Source organism: Lactuca sativa, chromosome 5 (genome assembly GCF_002870075.4).
Source record: "Lactuca sativa cultivar Salinas chromosome 5, Lsat_Salinas_v11, whole genome shotgun sequence".
Lineage (NCBI taxonomy): Eukaryota > Viridiplantae > Streptophyta > Magnoliopsida > Asterales > Asteraceae > Lactuca > Lactuca sativa.
In genome coordinates this window covers 237784544-237799081 of record NC_056627.2, presented here as the reverse complement: position 1 = coordinate 237799081, position 14538 = coordinate 237784544, and the positions used below count along the sequence as shown (strand labels likewise).

At 41.3% G+C, this 14538-nt stretch overlaps 1 non-coding gene across 1 annotated transcript; it reads right to left on the bottom strand.

Moving 5' to 3' along the window:
- Positions 1-7595: 7595 nt before the first annotated feature.
- On the bottom strand, positions 7596-7702 carry LOC111887250 (small nucleolar RNA R71). Its single transcript, XR_002848716.1, has one exon. It is a non-coding gene; the product is annotated as a small nucleolar RNA R71 (small nucleolar RNA).
- Positions 7703-14538: the final 6836 nt, after the last annotated feature.

The following is a 14538-nucleotide window of genomic DNA, read 5'->3' as shown; positions in this document are numbered from 1 at the left end:
ACCTTTGTAACTCGTTTTGAAGAAATGAAAAGGAATTATGTGAATATTATGTGAATTATGTGTTTTATGCTTAATTATTAGGGTTTATTTAATTAAGAATAAAGTGTGAGATAAAGACGATATCTTTACATAAATTTGTAGTGGTCGAAACAAGGATTTCGGGGATATAAAGAATACCAAAATCCGAGTTATAACGAAGAAGTTATGACCTGTCGAAGTTTCGCGACAAAACCGACACGACGCTAAATGTCGTAAAAAGTGAGTTTTTGATAAACTACTTTTTAGCTTTAGTAGTCTAAACGAAAGTCGTAGTATTCGTTAAACCGAGAAGTTCGATAAAAAAGAACGCCCAAATCTGACTTCGTATGAGGAAGTTATGATTTTTCGAAGTTTCAGCTTAGTAGTTGACAGCTAAAAACTCGAATTTTAGATCGGGCGATTTTTAGCCGACACAACCTAAACGAGAATTGAAGGTCTCGTCATTAGTAGCACAACGGTAAACAGTATGATGAAAACGGACGTCGGATGAAGAAGTTATGAATTTTTAACGGATTTCCTGTTCTGGTCTGTTAAAAATAATAAAAAAAAAATTAAACTCAAAATTAGTGGACTAAGTCTAAATGGAAGTTGTAGAGAGTAATTTTAGCTACGCGTGCATATAAAGAATGTCAAGAACGGAGCTCGTATGCGAAAGTTATGGATTTTAGAAGTTTTGGCGCGAAAATCGAGAAAATTCGCATAGTCATGTTTTGCAACGTCACCTTCGCTGAAAGAGTGCCACGTGTCCGAAATTGGTGAGTCATGCTAAGCCACGTGTCACCTTCCCTCGCATGAACAATAGCTGTGTGTCGGATTCTGATTCTTCCGAGGAGGAGGCCCAATTCGAAGCAGGCATCTGTCCGAACCGAGGCTACTGACCAATCCAAGCCTCGCACCGCCTAGCCTCCGAGCCTCGCACATGGGTCACGAGTCAGCGGTCCAATCAGCAGCCGCCACCGAGGCCTTCGCACGTGCTGCCACCTGCGCACCTTCTCATGCGGACCCTACCATCGGAGCCGACTTCGGACCTCCTATAAATAGAAGCCTCCTGCGAGCCTTCTCAGATACTTTTGAAAAGTTGCTGTTTTCACCCCTTTCTTCATCTTTTCTTCACCTTAACCTTCCCCGAAGCCCCGATATCGATTGTAACCTCCAGAATACACCACGAAGTGCCCGTGAAGCCCGAAAATTTTATCTTTTCGCTTTCGAAGCACGACTTTTCCAGAGCCCGGTTTCTCAATAAAACTCCCGGTTTTATTAGAAACGATCGTTTTAGGAAACAAATTGCTTCCCGATTTTCATCAAAACATGTGAGTGTGTAGTTACTTTCAATTTACACATAGATATGAAGTATTTTCCTTGAAATACGTGTTATGTGTAAATATGTTAATTGTTTATTTGAGGTGACTGTTGAATTGATGTTTTATACAAGTTTTAAACTGTATATGTATTTTATCTACAAATATGCTGGGTAGAACATGGGTAGACAAAATAGTTGGTGGGTGTTAAAAATAATGAGAGGCCTCGGTGTTGTTGTTGGTGTTATCGGTGAAGTTGTCTAGCGTAGTATAGATGACGACCACGGACCTTTCTAGACAGTCCAGTGGAACACTAGCAGGTTCGCAACTTGTAGGTGTTGATGAATTAAATGTTCATTGGCGTACTCCATCCCCCTCATGGTTGCCTTTAGGACATGTATGGCTGAAGAAACCCCTTAGCAGTAGTGTGCATCTCGATGATATTCCTTAGGCTAGGTCCCTTGTGATAGTTGTTTAGGGACGTAAAGTGAGGACAACGGGAATGGGTAATCAGGGTTATTGTTGATTGGTGAACTTACTAAGTATATTATTAATGTGGGTTGAAAACCCTATATGCTCACCAGGCTCCCAAGCCTGACCCACTCAGTATTATGAATACAGGTAGTGGACCCCGAGCATAGTTGGAGGACAATGAGAGATTTTTGGATTATAGGCCAGTAGTTGTAAATAACTGTTGAAAGGCTTATAATGTCTTGTTTATGCTTTTGATCTGTATCGGAACATGACATCCCGAGGTTTTGATATGAATGAAACTATACATTTCTTAAAGAAGGTTTTGATAAAATTTTATCATGTTTTCTTTTGGGAACAAATTCCGCAACATCTTTTAAAAAGATTTCTCTGATTTTATTTTAAAATGCATAAATTAAATCGGTCTTTTCTGGCCAAGAAATTAGGGGATGTCACAGTTGGTATCAGAGCTTTAGTTTAAGCGAACTAAGAAATTGTAGAATTTTAGAGTTGAACTTAGAATGCTAAGTGATGATTGTGAGATGAGTGTCTACCATATTTTAGACACGAGCACTAGTTTATTTTAGGAAAGATGTCTAAAATGCCTTTATGTGCTAAATGCTATATGTTGCCATATATGCCATTATTTGTTCGGATCTATGGTCTATTGTTGACCGGATCTGGAAACCTTATGTGTGTAGGATTCTAAGCGTATGATTACGAGATTAGAACTAACATGTAAACGTTTCGGAGTGATAAGGGAATTGACATGTCTAACAAGGATAAAGTCCTAAATTCGCCTTATTCGGTATATAAATTGTAATGGCAAGAACTCAGAGTGGAGCTGGAGATGCAAACATAAACCAACAACCTCAACCCCAAGTGGTGGAACAGGTGCCTATAGTAGGAGCTGCACCCGAACCCATCACCATGGCTGGAGTACGAACTATGATTCAAACCATGTTGGCTGAACAAAGGGAGGAATTGAGGCAAATGTTGCTGAACAACAGGGATAAACCTTCTGTTCCTGTTGAACAACGTGAATTGAATGACGATCGATCTGAAGAAGGAAACAACAATAGATATGTTAGTCAAACTGATCCACTTGTGGTTGGGAGAAATAACCCCGAGGGTAGAATATAGAGAAATGGGTGCAAGTATAAGGACTTTATGACTTGCAAGACATCGACCTTCACTGGAAAAGAAGATCCCTTTGGAGTAATGGACTGGATCTCGGAAATGGAATTGGCTTTCATGACTTGTGATTGCCAAGGCAAGTTACAAACCATGTTTGTTGTACGTCAGTTCAGGGGTAGTGCTGCTCGATGGTGGAGCACTTTGGGGAAAACCCTAAGCCCTAATGAGCCACTTCAAATAACTTGGGCAGAGTTCTTGGTGCACTTCAAGAGCAAGTACTGCTCGGTCCAAAACGTACTTGAGTTAGAAAACCAATTTCTAACGTTGCAGAAGGGGAGTATGATCGTTGACGAGTATACGAATAACTTCATAGACAAAATGGAGTTTGCTTTGCGTATTGTCCCAGATGAGTTGTGATATGTGCATAATTAGTTAATTATTTAGCATACATTTTTATTCATTTTTAACTAATTATGTGAATAATGTGGACAAAAGGTACTTAAAACTGTTTAAATGTTGTTTTCAGTCCAAAAGACATGCTTGGGAGTGAAAGGGAACAAGGGGAAGCAATTAGAGACCAAAGAATGAAGATTGAGGGACAAAAGCTTTCCTACTCGGTGAGTACACGAGCCTACTCGGCGAGTCCATTGGAATATTCCAGAAGATAAGCTACGACTCCTGATTTAAGACGGATAATTACGAGCCTACTCGGCGAGTTGGGTCTGCTAGTCGCCAAGTACACCCTGTATTGAGATAGCTATAAAAACCGAGCCTTTATCCGATGAGACTACTTTTTTGGCATTTTTTGAAGATCCATCTGCGATTGAGAACCTTGGAAGGCGCTGGGGAACTCTAATCTTCAATCTTTTGAAGAATCCAAGCAACTAGGTTAATCATTCCACTTAGCTTTTGGAATTAAGATTGTTTAATCTAGTTAAACTTGTTTTTGTGTTCATTTTACTGCAACTATGAGCTAAATACGATTTTGTTTCTGTTTGGGGAATACCAAGGAACTCCTATGGTTTAATACTTAGCTTTTGATTGATTGTTTATTGGTGATTTATTAAATTAAGTTTGTTAAAGAACCTTATGCATTAATCACAACTATTTTCTGTTAATTGGAAGACAATTAAGCTGCGTGAACATCTCTTAATTGTTAACCTCATATGTCTATGTGAACACTTAATCATATGCTTAGGAATAATGAATATGAAACTAAGATTAACAGGGTAATGGGTAGATTAATGTGTGAGCTTGTTTGAGAAACCAACAAACAAGAGGTTAACTGAACTACTAATTTGATTAACCACTACAAATCTTATTTAATCCAAATCATTAATCTAGGGAATTAATAAGTTTAAACACTTGATCACCGCTTGAATTAATTGATTGTCTAAGGGTTAGGAGTAATGAACATGAACCTAACCACTATAGTTGGTAGCCAATAGCAATTAATCTATCATAAATACAAAATAACCATAGGAGTGAATTGGTTGAACCTAAATAGAAACATCTTTATCAAATTTGGTGAATTAGTTGTTTGCTTTAGTTAATTAGTTCATTTAGTGCTTTTATGGTGTGTTTAAGTTTCTAGTCTTGCAAAACTAGAGAAAAAACCTTTTTACTTTCATTATTTGCTTAGTTAAAATTAGCTATTAGTTTAATTTTTCCGTTCCCTGAGATCGACATCCTATTTACCCAACTATACCACTAAAAGACAGGTTCACTGCCTTTGTGTGCTAAATTTATCAATAAAAAGTAGGAATAAAACAAGTGCATTTTACACACATCAAGTTTTTATTATTTGCTTAGTTAAAATTAGCTATTAGTTTAATTTTTCCGTTCCCTAAGATCGACATCCTATTTACCCAACTATACCACTAAAAGACAGGTTCATTACACACATCAGGTTTTTGGTGCCGTTGCCGGGGAACAGTTCTAAATAATTAATCTAATCCCTAATTTTTTCGATCCTTTGTGAGTTTACTTGCATAAAGTTAATTTATTGCAATTTAGTAGTTAGAAATTAGGTTTTAGCATCTGTTTTAGTTTTAATATTAAGTTTATAATTTCTTCAAAATTACACTGATACTCGCCCAGTGCAGTCGCACTTACTCGGCGAGTACAAGTTTATTTGGCAGATTAATTTTCGATTTTTTTACACTTTTTTTGTTCTTTTTACGTTTTTATCTTGTTTATTTCAGGACTTTCATGACCAGAGGATCAAACACCCCGCTGGTACCCCCGTTTGAGATCCCGAATCCGCATTGAAATGGAACAAAGGAAAGGACGTGGAGAGCTCGAGTACACCAAAGAAGTCACCTTTGTCCAATTTGAAGACTGTTTTTGGTAAAAAGAAGAGCAGCAAATCAGGAGCATCCAACGCTTCTTTAGTAATCGACGAACCGGTTAAGGAAGATATTGAGTACGAGACCGAGGAAGAAGAGGAGCCTACATACGAGCACGAAACTGATTCCGAGGAAGAGTTAGCTATCATAATGTAACAACCCAGATTTTCAGGTATCTTTTATGCTTATGATTTTGATGTTTTGTGAGGGGACTCGGCGAGTTGGAGCTCAGACTCGCCGAGTAGGATCGCGGTTCTGGACGCGGGTTCGCGCCTGGACTCGGCGAGTCCGAAGTATGGACTCGGCGAGTCCGCGCTGTTTAATGAAACCCTAATTTCTCGGGTTTGGGACCTATTTAAAGGGCCTTAAGGCCGTCATTTGTGCTCACGAGTCCCCTGAGTGAAACCCTAGCGAGTTTAAGTGTTTGGAGCAAAGCAAGAAGCCATTGTTGATTTTGGAGGTGTAATCTTGCAAGGGAAAGGAAGCAATAGCTAAGGAGAATCAAGAGGAGCCACTTCCTGAAGATTTGAGGACCAGAACATCACATTTGAGGTACTACCTTCGAGCTATTCTCTGTTATGTTGGGTTTATTTTGATTTAGGGCTTATTGAGCCCTTTTGTGGTTAGATCTAGTGCTTCCTTGGTCCCTTAAGCGATTTAGGTTCTAGATCTGGACCCTTGGAGGTCTAGAGTGTCCCTTTGCCCAAGCTTTTTATGAACCCATGGGGGTTTTGGATTGGGGTCCTTGTGTTTGAGGTCAAAACACCATTTGTGAGTCAAGGAGTGTGTTATGAGCACCAAGTCTTGGACTTTACGTGATGAATATGCTTAGGAGGGCCAGATCTATGAGTTGTTGGAACGGATCTGACCTCAGAAGCAAGTTTGAGTTGATGCATGGCATGGACTCGCCGAGTCTGAAGAACAGACTCGGCGAGTAGCTTGAAGATTGCCCTTAACCACTCAGCGAGTGGTCCTGCCGAGTTATGGGTTAACTCAGTGAGTCAGGGAGAGTTGGTGAGGGTTGACAGGTGGATTGAGTCGAGCTGGGACTCGCCGAGTTGTTCTTGAGACTCGGCGAGTTGAGTCGGGGTGGCCCCGCGATTCTTACCAGGTGGAACTCGTCGAGTCAGGGGAGTACTCGACGTGTCAAAAAGGGAATGGTGGCCCCGCGATTCTTACCAGGTGGAACTCGTCGAGTCAGGGGAGTACTCGACGTGTCAAAAAGGGAATCCTAGAGAGTTGGGGAAAACGTCTAGACTCGCCGAGTCGCCCTAGTGCACTCGCCGAGTCCGGTCAAAGTTGACCGTTGACCAGAGTTGACCAGTGTTGACTTGATAGGGGTAGTCAAACCTAGTTGAGAAAGTGTTAATTAGAGGTATATTGTGTTATAGGAGGATTATAGCTCGGAGGATCGAGCACGAGTGATTTCCGGGATTTTGCTAGTTATCGAGATACGCGAGGTGAGTCTTCTCACTATATTATACCTTGAGTAGGTAACCAGAGTTATGTGATAGAGTATTTGTATGCTATGTATGTTATGTGATGTACTGCATTATTTCTATGTGATTTATGCTGTACATGTTTACAGAGTTAGAACCTGAGGGTTCACAGAGTTTGGGTGCACGGACCCACAGAATTATAGCCTCGAGTGGCTAATATGTGTTTTATGTGGTATTTTGGGGAACTCACTAAGCTTCGTGCTTACAGTGTTAGTGTTGTTGTTTCAGGTACTAGCGATGACCGTGGGAAGGCGCCGGCTTGATCTGTACACACGCATGGGATTTTTGATATATATATGATCATGGGATTTTGTATGATGTGAATTGAGATTTGAAACTTAATGTTTTATGGAAATTAAATGAGAAATGTTTTTATATTTGTGAAAAGTTATTTTTGAAAATTCACAGTGTTACACATAATGGCTAACATTGATGAAATCCCCATGGGAGAATGGAAGAAGAGGATGCGCGATGACACTAGCCTGGGACTTGTGCAACCCACAATTCCTGCGACTGCTAGTTTCGAGCTAAAGGGTCATATCCTAGCTTTACTTAAAGAAATACCTTTTTATGGAAAAGACCATGAAGATGCCTACAAGCATTTGGATGAAGTCAATGATGTAGCTGATTACTTCAATGTTCCAAATGTGCCCCGCGAGACTCAACTACTTTGTATGCTTCCAGTGACATTCAAAGGTGCTGCAAAAGACTGGCTCAAGTCACTTCCCCCCGGATCAGTCACCACATGGGCCAAGATGAAAGAAGAATTCATTGATCACTTTTGCTCACCTTCCAAGATAGCCATGTTGAAGAAGGCCATTGATAACTTTGAACAACAAGCTGGAGAGTCGCTATATGAAGCATGGGAGAGGTACAAGAGCTTACTAAGAAATTGTCCACACCATGACCTAAATAGCCAGCAAGAAGTCTCCATCTTCTATGATGGAGTCAATGTCACAACCAGGCAGTTACTAGACTCGCAAGGCCCGCTCACAAAGAAGCCGCCCCCCGGTGATCAAAGAATTGATTGAAGAATTCTCTAAACACTCTCGAGAATACCACAACCCTAGACATGATGTCACTAGGGGAACCGCTTATGTAGCTACTGAAGACTTATCCGCGGTCATGGCTATGCTAAAAACCATGGATAGGAGGATGGATAAAATGGATCAAACAACCCATGCTATTCGGGTGGGTTGTGAAAACTGCAATGGGCCTCACCTCACTAGAGATTGTGATTTAGACGAGAATGACAACAAGAAGGTGCAAGTTTGTTACTCAAGTGGAGATCGATATGATGAAGACTGGCGCAAACAAAAGAAAGAGTGGCTCCCTTATGAAGAGTACAAGAAAGCCAAGGAGGAAAGGTTTAGGCAAAAAGGGAGAGGGTTCTACCAAAAGGAGGAGCCGGTGCAAGAGAGAAAGCCAAGCTTGGAAGAAATGCTCACCAAATTTGTAGCTGCTTCAGAAAAAAGACATAGTGATCATGATGCTGCAATTCAAGAAACAAGGACCATGCTTAGAAACTAGCAAGCATCTATCCACAATATAGAAACGCAGCATGGGCAACTTGCTCAACAAATCAACCAAAGGTCACCGGGCGAACTTCCTAGAAAAACTGAAAATAAACCACGAGGCGCACACATAAACATAGTCACAACAAGAAGTGGGAAGATAATCACTCCCCTGGCACCTATTCAGACTGAGGCATCCAAGGAATCACAGAAGGAGGAGGCAGAAAATCAAGCAGAAGAGCAAAACTTACAATCTGACAGTCCTACTCGCCGAGTACCATGTATGGACTCGGCAAGTACACTACAAAATCCGAATAAACAGATCCCTGAAAAGCCATATCAGCCTCCAATGCCATACCTAGCCCAAGCTAAGAAGGAGAAGCAGGAAGAGGAGTACCAAAAGTTTCTAGATCATATCAAGACCCTTCAAATTAACATACCCTTCATTGAAGCCATCATGCAAATGCCCAAATATGCAAAGTTCCTTAAAGAACTTCTCACTAATAGAAGGAAGATGGAAGAAGTGAAGAAGGTAGTCCTCAATGAAAACTGCTCAGCTGCTATGCTAAATAAGCTACCAAAGAAGAAGGGTGACCCGGGGAGTTTGACTTTACCTTGCCAATTTGGCAACTTGGCTACTATTCATGCCTTAGCTGATTCAAGAGCAAGTGTGAACCTAATGCCATACTCATTCTTTAAGAAGCTGGATCTCCTGGAGCCAAGGCCAATTCGCATGGCCATTCACTTGGCAAACAAGACAGTCACCTTCCCAAGAGGCATATGCGAAGACTTACTAGTCAAGGTGGACAAATTCGTCTTTCCCGCCGATTTCATCATTCTAGACATGGAGGCGGATCCACAAGTTCCAATCATCCTTGGAAGGCCCTTCCTCAACACGGCAAGTGCTATAGTAGACATGAGGGACTCGAAGCTCACCTTGCGGGTAGGAGAAGATTCAGTCACATTTGGGGTAGACCAAGCTATGAAGTATTCAAGGAACAGTGACGACACAACATTCTCAATTGATATGCTTGACGAATTATTGGAGGAATTCATAAGTGAAGGTTCCAGCAAGTTCACAACTAATGATGAAGAATTTGATCTAGAAAAAGACTTAATGGAAATTGAAAGACTGCTGGAAGAAGCAGATTATGAAGAATTAGTGAAGGAAACTAATAGTCCTACTCGCCGAGTAGGACCGATCTACTCACTGAGTTCTTCCTTAGAAAAGGTAGAAGTCGTGAATATAGCCACAAACTCGCCGAGTACCTTACCTGCACTCGGCGAGTCCAACAGTCAGAACCAAAAATCTGAGCTCAAAACTTTACCAGAACATTTGGAGTATGCCTTCCTAGAAGAAGGCAACCAAAAGCCAGTAATCATAGCCTCTGGCCTATCCAATTCTGAAAAGGAAGAGCTCGTGCAAGTGTTGAAGAAGCGGAAGCGGGCCATAGCATGGAGCATCACCGACATGAAGGGAATAAGCCCATCCTATTGCTCCCACAAGATCAATCTGCAAGAAGTAGTCAAGAAGGAAGTGGTCAAAATCTTAGATCCAGGAATTATTTATTCCATTTCCGACAGTCCTTGGGTGAGTTCGGTCCAAGTGGTGTCCAAGAAAGGAGGGATGACGGTCATAACCAACGAAAAGAACGAGCTAATTCCGACACGAACGGTAACCGGTTGGAGAGTGTGCATCGATTACCAAAAGCTAAACGATTCCACTCGTAAATACCATTTTCCCCTACATTTTATTGATCAAATGCTAGAAAGACTATCGGGCCATAGTTACTATTGTTTTCTTGACGGATTGTCGGGTTATTTCCAAATACCCATAGACCCAATGGACCAAGAAAAGACCACATTTACTTGCCCAAGTGGGACCTTTGCTTATAGACGCATGCCCTTTGGGCTATGCAATGCACCCGCAACTTTTCAAAGGTGTATGACAGCTATATTCCATGATATGGTGGAAAAATTGATGGAAGTTTTTATGGACGACTTTTCAGTTTTTGGATCTTCCTTCCATGATTGTCTCACAAATCTTGACTTAATGCTTGCTAGGTGTGAAAAAACCGACTTGGTCCTCAATTAGGAGAAATGTCACTTTATGGTCAAGGAGGGTATAGTTTTGGGCCACAAGGTTTCCAAAATGGGAATTGAAGTGGATCGGGCAAAGATTGACACTATTGCCAAATTACCCCCACCAACTAATGTGAAGGGCATTAGAAGTTTTCTAGGACACACTGGTTTTTACCGGCGTTTCATAAAAGATTTTTCCAAAATAACTAGACCTCTAACACAATTGTTATTAAAAGACGCACCATTTAATTTTACTAAAGAGTGTTTAGAGGCATTTGAATTTTTAAAGGAAAAATTAACTAATGCCCTGATCATTGTTGCACCAAATTGGAGTTTACCCTTTGAGATCATGTGTGATACTAGTGACTATACATTAGGAGCTGTCCTTGGTCAAAGGGTTGATAAGCACTTTCGACCCATATATTATGCTAGCAAGACTATAAACCCAGCCCAAGAAAATTACACCACCACTGAAAAAGAATTATTAGCTGTGGTGTATGCCTTTGATAAATTCCGCCCTTACTTAGTTTTATCTAAAACTACTGTTTTTACTAACCACTCGGCTATCAAGTATTTGTTTGCCAAACTGGATGCCAAGCCAAGACTGATACGATGGGTGCTACTTCTTCAAGAGTTTGACATAGAGATACGAGACAAGAAGGGAATGGAGAATGTAGCAGCTGACTACTTGTCAAGGCTTGAAAACCCGCAATTGCACGAAGATAGAGTTGGTGATAATTTTCCAGACGAGTATATTATGGTGGCCGTGGGAGTAGAACCATGGTTTGCAAATATAGCTAACTACTTAGCTAGCAGTTACATCCCAAAAGATCTCACAAGTCAACAAAAGAAAAAATTCTTTTCCGAGATAAAATATTACTTTTGGGATGAACCATATCTTTTCCGAAGCTGCGCGGATGGGATCATACGAAGATGCGTGTTCGGGAAGGAAAGCCGGAAGATATTAGAGAATTTTCATAGCGGACCTACGGGTGGACATCATGGAGCACACTACACTGCAAAGAAGATCTTTGACATTGGATTCTATTGGCCCACAATTTTTAAAGATGCATCCCAATTTATCAAAGAATGTGATGCTTGTCAAAGAGTGGGAAACATTTCATCTCGAAATGAAATGCCAAAACATAGTATCCAAGTGTGCGAGGTGTTTGATGTGTGGGGAATCAACTTCATGGGACCATTTCCCATGTCTAGAGGAAACAAATACATATTGGTAGCAGTGGATTATGTATCCAAATGGGCGGAGGCACAAGCGTTACCAACTAATGACGGTCGGGTGGTGGTGCGGTTTTTGAAGAAATTATTTTCACGATTTGGAGTCTCGAAAGCTCTTATAAGTGACCGAGGCACACATTTTTCCAATGACCAATTGGAGAAGGTGTTAAAGAAATATGGGGTAACCCATAAGTTTTCCACATCTTAACATCCACAAACTAGTGGACAAACCGAGGTGACAAATTGAGCGTTAAAGCGAATCTTGGAGAAATCGTTGGGGAGCAATCGCAAGGAATGGTCGGATAAGCTAGATGATGCACTTTGGGCTTTTCGTACAGCTTTCAAAACACCTATTGGTACTACACCATATAGGTTAGTTTATGGAAAGCAATGCCATTTTCCGGTAGAGATAGAGCATAAGGCGTTTTGGGCCTTAAAGATGTGTAACTTCGATATGAAGGAAATCAAGAGCAACCGGTTGATGCAAATGAATGCTCTTGAGGAGCTGAGGAATGATGCATACTCTAGCTCATTGATCTATAAAGAAAAGACCAAGAGATGGCATGACAAAAGGATCAAAGAAAATAAAGAATTTCATGAAGGCCAAAAAGTGTTGCTCTTTAATTCAACACTAAAGCTTTTCTCGAGAAAACTCAAGTCAAGATGGGATGGTCCTTTTCTAGTGAAGACGGTGTTTCCACATGGTGCTATAGAGCTATTGTCAAGAGATGGCACGCCTTTCAAGGTCAATGGTCATAGGGTCAAAAAGTATGAAGAAGGAGTCCCTCGGAATGAAGGAATGGAAGAGTTGCTGCTGCTGGAAGGGATTGCAACCACGTAGAAGGGGAAGAGTCTAGCTAATGACTCCCTAAAAAGAAGCGCTTCTCAGGAGGCAACCCGAGTTTCAAGTTTGCATTTTCTTTCCTTTTCTTTATTTTCATTATTTTTCTTTTCTTCGTCTACTTTTAAGAACATAACTGCTTGAGGGCAAGCAATGCCTAGAGTGTGGGGTGGATGGCTTAAAAAAATGAGAAAATACATTAATTTTTCAAAACCTTCACATATTTTTTCAATCTGCAAGGATTACTCGCCGAGGACGAGCGTATACTCGGCGAGTACCTGCCCGAGTAACCCAACAAAACGCGTAAAGGCATTTCTACTTGGCGAGTAGCCAACATACACGGATGAGATATAAATCTGTAAAAAGAGGGTTTTCACCCATTTAACCCCCATACTCGCCGTGCAAAGCGTGTCCTCAAGCATCCCTGCGAATTCTTGCGATTTCTTCAATTCTATTTGATTTTCCACTTAATCTTCATCATTCAAAGAAAATGGTAACATCTTTACACTTAAAACTCATCAAAGGTTCAATCTTTATCATAGATTTGCCCCTATTTTGCTTAATTTCAGATTTGGGGGTTTCCTCAAATTCTAGGGTTTTAATTTAGCCATGAATTAGGTAATGTTAGGAGGAATTTCTTTTGGGTTTATGGTTAGATAACTCATTACAACAAACCCCTGTGAAGAATTTGGAGTTTTGGACAGCCTATACATGTCCGACACCAAACAGTTCCCGAAGTTCATCCTACTCGCCGAGTAGGTCATGTACTCGGCGAGTAGATGACTATTCAGACCTGATTTATTCGTTTTTAATTACTGGGTACTATTTGTTTGTGTGTTTTTGATGTTTTTATGCAGGTATCATGGCCATAAGGGGACAGTCTTCTTGTGGGGGGAGCCAAAGTGATATCCCGTGGCTTTCATTTCAACAAATTACTTCCAAATCGTCACAAGCGAGGGCCAAAAACAGATTGGAGGCGCTCAAACAGAAGGAAATCCATTTGCCCAACGCAGTTGACTGGGACTGGTTGGGAAAATTGGGTTTGGAGGAGGAGATCACACCATACTTGGTGAAGGAGTGCAGTTTGGGGTATACCACCATCACATGTGATGGTTGGTTACAATTATTCAAGATTCAAGAACCTGTATATGCCGAGTTGTGTTGGAAAATTTTCGCTACCATCTCATTCCGAGGTGGTAGTGAGTATTACAACCCCAACACAATTTCTTTTTCTTTGGGCGGGGAGCTGCGACAATGCAGCATTGTTGAGTTTTCTTGGAGGTTGGGGATTTATGACCAGAGCATGATGATTTCTGAAGACTTTGAAGCTTTTTTGGAGAACTGCCATAAGGAACTTCCCGAGGCAGTGGTCTCTACATGGTGGAACACGATTTCCAACCGGGTGTATATTCCTTTCACCGCTCAGGAGGGCCACATTCGCTCGCCAATCCATCGCCTTATTCACCGCTTCATGGCTAGCACCATCAACATGCGGAAGGATTGGGACAAGGTCCCAACCCTTGATATCTTCTATCTATGGAGTATTATTACTCCCGACGCTTTCTGCAATCTCCCCTATTGCATTGCCAAATTCCTTGCTGAAGGGGCGGTTAAGGAAAAAGTCAACTCAAAAATCAATGGAGGCATGTTTGTTACTAGGTTGGCCAATTCGTTTGGGGTCCTAGATTTGCAACAAGCTAGGGCACTCACGGTTATCCACCCTCCACCATTCAACACTGCACTATATAGGAGGGCACAGATAGTTGAGAAGTTTGGCGATTCATTCTCCATTCCATATGCAGACAAGCCGGCAATCCCCGAGGAGCCTGGAAGGCGGGTACAACAACGTAGCGAGCGGGTGCGAGAAGACCCACCGGTTATTCCGGTGGAAGAGGATAACAATGGATGGAACCAAGTGGAGTACCGATGCTACTTGGACGACATTGGACGAGGGGTGAATTATAATAATCAATCTTTTGAATACCTCTTCCAACAGATGAACATTTCCCCAAGACCCGGACCCGGCTATCCATACATTATGAGTTGGGACGAGAGAATGAGGAGAAGAGATGG